This window comes from Cherax quadricarinatus, chromosome 11 (genome assembly GCF_038502225.1).
Source record: "Cherax quadricarinatus isolate ZL_2023a chromosome 11, ASM3850222v1, whole genome shotgun sequence".
In the NCBI taxonomy this organism is placed as follows: Eukaryota; Metazoa; Arthropoda; class Malacostraca; order Decapoda; family Parastacidae; genus Cherax; species Cherax quadricarinatus.
In genome coordinates, this window is record NC_091302.1 from 25,389,711 (window position 1) to 25,397,735 (window position 8,025).

The 8,025-nt window shown below is 42.6% G+C and overlaps 1 long non-coding RNA gene across 1 annotated transcript in view; it reads right to left on the bottom strand.

The window, feature by feature from the left end:
* LOC138852559 (uncharacterized) overlaps window positions 1-2,162 on the bottom strand; it is a 106,075-nt gene extending 103,913 nt beyond the window's left edge. Inside the window, exon 1 of the long non-coding RNA XR_011391865.1 lies at window positions 1,959-2,162. This is a non-coding gene — a long non-coding RNA (uncharacterized lncRNA). The remainder of the gene's footprint in view (window positions 1-1,958) is intronic.
* Between the last annotated feature and the right edge of the window lie 5,863 nt (window positions 2,163-8,025).

The window sequence follows — 8,025 nt, forward strand, 5'->3', positions numbered from 1 at the left end:
ATACATTAGCAGCAATAACTAGCCACACTGCCAGCAACACATACACTAGCAGCAATAACTAGCCACACTGCCAGCAAGATATGCACTAGCAGCAATAACTAGCCACACTGCCAGCAATATATACACTAGCAGCAGTAACTAGCCACACTGCCAGCAAGATATACACTAGCAGCAGTAACTAGCCACACTGCCAGCAACACATACACTAGCAGCAATAACTAGCCACCACTGCCAGCAATATATACACTAGCAGCAGTAACTAGCCACACTGCCAGCAACACATACACTAGCAGCAGTAACTAGCCACACTGCCAGCAACACATACATTAGCAGCAGTAACTAGCCACACTGCCAGCAACACATACATTAGCAGCAATAACTAGCCACACTGCCAGCAACATATACACTAGCAGCAGTAACTAGCCACACTGCCAGCAATATATACTAGCAGCAGTAACTAGCCACACTGCCAGCAATAACTAGCCACACTGCCAGCAACATATACACTAGCAGCAGTAACTAGCCACACTGCCAGCAATAACTAGCCACACTGCCAGCAATATATACACTAGTAGCAGTAACTAGCCACACTGCCAGCAACATACACTAGCAGCAGTAACTAGCCAAACTGCCAGCAACACATACATTAGCAGCAGTAACTAGCCACACTGCCAGCAACACATACACTAGTAGCAGTAACTAGCCACACTGCCAGCAACACACACTAGTAGCAGTAACTAGCCACACTGCCAGCAATATATACACTAGCAGCAGTAACTAGCCACACTGCCAGCAATATATACACTAGCAGCAGTAACTAGCCACACTGCCAGCAACATATACACTAGCAGCAGTAACTAGCCACACTGCCAGCAACACATACACTAGCAGCAGTAACTAGCCACACTGCCAGCATATACACTAACAGCAATAACTAGCCACACTGCCAGCAATATAGACACTAGCAGCAATAACTAGCCACACTGCCAGCAATATATACACTAGCAGCAGTAACTAGCCACACTGCCAGCAATATATACACTAGCAGCACTAACTAGCCACACTGCCAGCAATATATACACTAGTAGCAGTAACTAGCCACACTGCCAGCAACACATACACTAGCAGCAGTAACTAGCCACACTGCCAGCAACACATACACTAGCAGCAGTAACTAGCCACACTGCCAGCAATACACTAGCAGCAGTAACTAGCCACACTGCCAGCAATAACTAGCCACACTGTTAGCAAGATATACACTAGCAGCAATAACTAGCAACACTGTCAGCAAGATAAACACTAGCAGCAATAACTAGCCACACTGCCAGCTACATATACACTAGCAGCAGTAACTACCCACACTGCCAGCAACATGTACACTAGCAGCAATAACTAGCCACACTGCCAGCAACATGTACACTAGCAGCAATAACTAGCCACACATCCAGCAACATGTACACTAGCAGCAGTAATTAGCCACAGTCATCCAGCAACATGTACACTAGCAGCAGTAACTAGCCACACTGCCAGCAATAACTAGCCACACTGACAGCAAGATATACACCAGCAGCAATAACTAGCAACACTGTCAGCAACATGTACACTAGCAGCAATAACTAGCCACACATCCAGCAGCATGTACACTAGCAGCAGTAACTAGCCACACATCCAGCAACATGTACACTAGCAGCAGTAACTAGCCACACTGCCAGCAATAACTAGCCACACTGACAGCAAGATATACACTAGCAGCAATAACTAGCAACACTGTCAGCAACATGTACACTAGCAGCAGTAACTAGCCACACTGCCAGCATGATGTACACTAGCAGCAGTAACTAGCCACACTGCCAGCAACATATACACTAGCAGCAGTAACTAGCCACACTAACAACACCACACAGTCACTGCAAGTCTAGCCACTCAGTATTATCTACGTCTTCCTGATCAAGAATGACCACTTAACAAGCACATTATTTTCATTCTCTTGACTCTTCATATGCTCAAGTTTCTTGTCTTTCTCTTCTGAATGTTTCTAGTGTTGCAGTAAGTACAGGAGATGTAGTGTGCGAAAGGTTGTAGACCTCGCGAGAGGTAGTAGAACAAGTATAATAGTAGACACACACTCAGTGTTACCTGAGTGACTACTGATAAACAACACCAGTGAGGGACCTCTGGTTATTATGATGCTGCTGCTGCTGCTGCTGCTCCTCGCTTCTCTCACTAACAACATCTACGTTTTCTTTGCTTAATAAAATGGCCAACTCTACTATATGTATGATACAATATTTGTCAGTAGTTTTGTTTAGGTAGAGACAGTGACGGATTTAGATGAATAGAGACCCTAGGCTATTCCATTTGTGAGGCTCCTCCCAGATCCCTTCCCTCATGACTAGAAGATGTATGTAAAGTAAAAGAACACAAGTGCAACTAAAGTGACATTTTATTGTGGCAACGTTTCGCTCTCCAGGAGCTTTGTCAAGCCGTTACAAACAATTCATGGTCACAGAGGGTATATATAGGCTTAAAATGAGGTGTTGTGCTAGTGGTAGTAGTAGTAGTAGTAGTGATATAATTTGTAGTAGTAGTAGTAGTAATACAATATGGTAGAACAATTAACTTGCACATGATTGAAAGGATATGAAAGCTATTACTTGTGTAGCATAAAAATGATAGGTTAGACACTATAATGTGCTTGTGTAGTATTAGCAGGATTAGTATTATGTGATGGCAGGGTTTACTGTTTTCAGGAGGATTCTTGCTAAGACTTGAGAGATTGGGAAGCTGCCTTTGTTTTGTTTAATTGTATTAGAAACAGGGATTAGTGCTGATTCAAGGCACTTGCGTCTGCGGAAATTAGTTTCTTTGATCACTAATTGGGCGTCCCTGAACTTCATGAGATGACTGGTGGAATTTCGGTGTTGTACGCAGGTGTTGTTCAAGTTATCGTTCCTACATGCATAAATGTGTTCACTGACGCGGGTTTCGAGGTTTCTTACTGTTTCACCTACATAAATCTTGTCGCAGCCTCCACAGGGTATAGTGTAAACCCCTACGTTGACTGGCTCATGGTGCTTGAATTTTATCCTGGTTAGATTCTTTATGGAAGTGCTGGAAGCGATGGCTACTCTAGTGTTAGCTTGTGAAAGTACTTCAGAAATGCTCACTGCAACCTGGCTGTTGGAAAGAATTATAACTTTGTTAGGAATGGTGCTAGTGCGTGTAGAATTAATGATATGAAGAGCTCTTTTCTTTTCTTTTTCTACGCTTAGGCGGGATGGGACATACACAGATGATAGCCAAGAAATGAGTGAGATTTAACTAAAGTCCCAATATGACTCAGTGTTCAGCAAGCCACTGCCCAGACTAAGGGTCGACAATCCAAATGAATTCTTTATGAACAAAACCCAAAATTTGGTCATCCCGAAAATCTCGGATATTATTCTAACTCCACAAGACTTTGAAGAAGCAATAATGACATGCCCCAAAGGGTTAACAGGAGTACATATGGATTTATATCTACATATCTATAGTTCACATATCTGCTACAAGAAAATTTAGGAAATTTGCTTAGTATATCTGGTATCTTATTTTCATTAATAAGATATCTTGACATGTCACATGGGTTATTATACTGTGTTCCTCAATAAGTGGACAATTAAGCACATAGTGTTCAAGACAGTGATCATATGCCTAATCACAAAATTTACATTTAGTTTGATCATCATCTGTGTCTCCCAAGCTGCCAGAAGTACTTGTAACCAAGCCTAAAGGGGGTGTCGGCAAAACATTGTAGCTCTTTTGTTTACCGTCTGATTTCCTCCAGTTTTGGTGCACAAGACAAAGTGTTTTCACTCTTTCTTGAAATTATTTATCAAAAATATACCTCAAACAACAACTGAGAAAGCACTGAAAAAGACTGATTTACTGAAAATGCCCTTAATGGGCGATTTATTCCTATATGGGACGACGTAAGGTCGTTTGGACACTTGGTATCGAGAGAACAATGCTTATACGTATTATATAAGCTACCTGTCCTCTAAAATAACTTATCTTTATTTCACAAAAAAATAAAGTTTGTTAGTTCTTGGAATGTTGCAAAAAAATCTGCCCTTTACTCCCACATAACTCCCAAAGTATTTGGAATATTTCCAAAAATTGAGCGATCTTAATTAGAGAAATCATTATTCTACAATTTCTGTGAATATTATTCCATTTAATTAAGTAATAAAGGCAGAACGATGTACCATAAGTGAATAAGTTACTTCTGAGATATTGGCCTGGAACGCCGGCCGGCCCACCGTCTCGAAATTTTTTTTTTTTTTCGCGAAAATCGCGTTTGTTTGGGTGTATTTCTTAGTAAACTGATGTTCTAGTGCAGTTATCCTCTTCTAAATACCGTTTTCTCTTACTCAGAGACCAAAGAATACGACATGAGAGGATTCATTCATTTATATCGAAATATTCCGATGGTCTCTCACCATATTATGGCTTATTTTATTCAGTCTAGAGTATATAACATGTTTGTATGTTATTTATAGTGTTAATTATATCATATTAGATCTATTCTGATAGAAAAATAAGCCGTAGAGTTGATATATAAGCTGATATAAGCGTAATAATGAAGTGATTTCTCCTGGCACTCTCTGGAGCGGGAACACTGCCGAGCGTTCCCATATGGTGCCTGGTTGGCTCTAAGTCTACAGATAAGCTCCGCCTACTGTTTTATGATGCCAAATAGTCAGTTATTATATTAGAAAGAATAATGCAAGAAAAAGAGATAAAAAAACAAGGAAAAAATTCCAAAAAATATACGGGCTGTGAGCAGACTCGCTACCAATATCACCGTCACCATACCTGATATAAATGACTATAATTTCTTGTAGAAACGTCGTTGAACATTCATTCTGGTACCATTATGTTGCCAAAGAGTTAAGCTATTTTTCGGTACATATAACTCAATTTCCATAATTTTTCGATTTTTGGTTGAGCGCGCGCCGAAATTTGCCCTACAGCCCCCTAAGCCTGGCCACTACAACATCAGTCAGTCTATTCTTATTTATTTATTTATTTATTTATTTATTTAGTAATTTAAGCATACAAACAGAGGTACAAAAAATACAGGTAAGATAAGATAAGATAAGATTTCGTTCGGATTTTTAACCCCGGAGGGTTAGCCACCCAGGATAACCCAAGAAAGTCAGTGCGTCATCGAGGACTGTCTAACTTATTTCCATTGGGGTCCTTAATCTTGTCCCCCAGGATGCGACCCACACCAGTCGACTAACACCCAGGTACCTATTTGCTGCTAGGTGAACAGGACAACAGGTGTAAGGAAACGTGTCGAAATGTTTCCACCCGCCGGGAATCGAACCCGGGCCCTCCGTGTGTGAAGCGGGAGCTTTAGCCACCAGACCACCGGGCAGCATGCCAAAGCCACTTATATGCATAGCATTACGGGTTAGTGGGTTATAGATCTACTCAGACTTCTAATTGCATTCCTATAACATTCATTTTCATTATTTACTTCTCTCCTAATATCTACCACCAGATGTAGACCAAACGATAGTTAGTTTAATATGTTTATTATGCACCCCATACCCATCCTGTGGGCGGTAGTCAAAAGATTACAGGGGTACATAATTGGTCCAGGGACTGGACTCCAAAGTTTTGATAGCTGAGCAAGTTACAGAGGTAATGAACTCCAGGTAGATCTGGTCACAATCATGGCAACTTACAGAGGTAATGAATCAGCCTCACTCCTATACATGGTTACAGTCATGAAGAAATTACAAAGTAATGAACCACTGATACGTCCACACCTGGTCACAATTGTAATGAGTTATAAATACAAATATTAAGTGGGTCATACACCCACACTAGCGCGCGCCACGCACACACACACACACTCACACACATACACACATACACACACACACCTGCACTAGGACAAAATGGTAACTAACTAGGCGAATACACACACACACACACACACACACACACACACACACTTCAGTGGGACAGAGAAATGGTAGGAAAATCAGTAAACGAGATGATGGAATATGTGGCAACAAAGTGCAAGGAGGCAGAGGAAAGTTTTGTTCCCAAGGGAAACAGAAATAATAGGAAGACCAAAACGAGTCCTTGGTTTACCCGAAGGTGTAGGGAGGCAAAAACTAAGTGCAACAGAGAATGGAAAAGGTACAGGAGGCATAGGACCCAGGAAAACAAGGAGATTAGTAGAAGAGCCAGAAACGAGTATGCGCAGATAAGGAGGGAGGCCCAGCGACAGTATGAAAACGACATAGCATCGAAAGTCAAATCTGACCCGAAACTGCTGTATAGCCACATTAGGAGGAAGACAACAGTCAAGGACCAGGTGATAAGGCTGAGGAAAGAAGGTGGAGAACTCACAAGAAACGATCAAGAGGTATGTGAGGAGCTCAACACGAGATTTAAGGAAGTATTTACAGTAGAGACAGGAAGGACTCTGGGGGGACAGACCAGATGGGGACACCAACAAGGAATACACCAACAAGTGTTGGACGACATACATACAGATGAGGAGGAGGTGAAGAAACTGCTAAGGGACATCGATACCTCAAAGGCAATGGGACCGGACAACATCTCTCCATGGGTCCTTAGAGAGGGAGCAGATATGTTGTGCATACCACTTACCACAATCTTCAACACATCCCTGGAAACTGGGCAACTACCTGAGGTATGGAAGACGGCAAATGTAGTTCCCATTTTCAAAAAAGGAGACAGAAAAGAGGCGCTAAACTATAGACCTGTGTCATTGACGTGTATAGTATGCAAAATTATGGAGAAGATTATCAGGAGGAGAGTGGTGGAGCACCTGGAACGGAACAGGAGTATAAATGCCAACCAGCACGGATTCACGGAAGGCAAATCCTGTGTCACAAACCTTCTGGAGTTTTATGATAAAATAACAGAAGTAAGACAAGAGAGAGAGGGGTGGGTTGATTGCATCTTCTTGGACTGCAAGAAGGCCTTTGACACAGTTCCTCACAAGAGATTAGTGCAGAAGCTAGAGCATCAGGCGCATATAACAGGAAGGGCACTGCAATGGATCAGAGAATACCTGACAGGGAGGCAACAACGAGTCATGGTACGTAATGATGTATCACAGTGGGCACCTGTGACGAGCGGGGTCCCACAGGGGTCGGTCCTAGGACCAGTGCTATTTTTGGTATATGTGAACGACATGACGGAAGGGTTAGACTCAGAAGTGTCCCTGTTTGCAGATGATGTGAAGTTAATGAGGAGAATTAAATCTGATGAGGACCAGGCAGGACTTCAAAGAGACCTGGACAGACTGGACACCTGGTCCAGCAAATGGCTTCTCGAATTTAATCCTGCCAAATGCAAAGTCATGAAGATAGGGGAAGGGCACAGAAGACCACAGACAGAGTATAGGCTAGGTGGCCAAAGACTGCAAACCTCACTCAAGGAGAAAGATCTTGGGGTGAGTATAACACCGAGCATGTCTCCGGAAGCACACATCAATCAGATAACTGCTGCAGCATATGGGCGCCTGGCAAACCTGAGAACAGCATTCCGACACCTTAGTAAGGAATCATTCAAGACACTGTACACCGTGTATGTCAGGCCCATACTGGAGTATGCAGCACCTGTTTGGAACCCGCACTTGATAAAGCACGTCAAGAAACTAGAGAAAGTACAAAGGTTTGCAACAAGGTTAGTTCCAGAGCTAAGGGGAATGTCCTATGAAGAAAGATTAAGGGAAATCGGCCTGACGACACTGGAGGACAGGAGGGTCAGGGGAGACATGATAACGACATATAAAATACTGCGTGGAATAGACAAGGTGGACAAGGACAGGATGTTCCAGGGAGGGGACACAGAAACAAGAGGCCACAATTGGAAGTTGAAGACACAAATGAGTCAGAGAGATAGTAGGAAGTATTTCTTCAGTCATAGAGTTGTAAGGCAGTGGAATAGCCTAGAAAATGACGTAGTGGAGGCAGGAACCATACACAG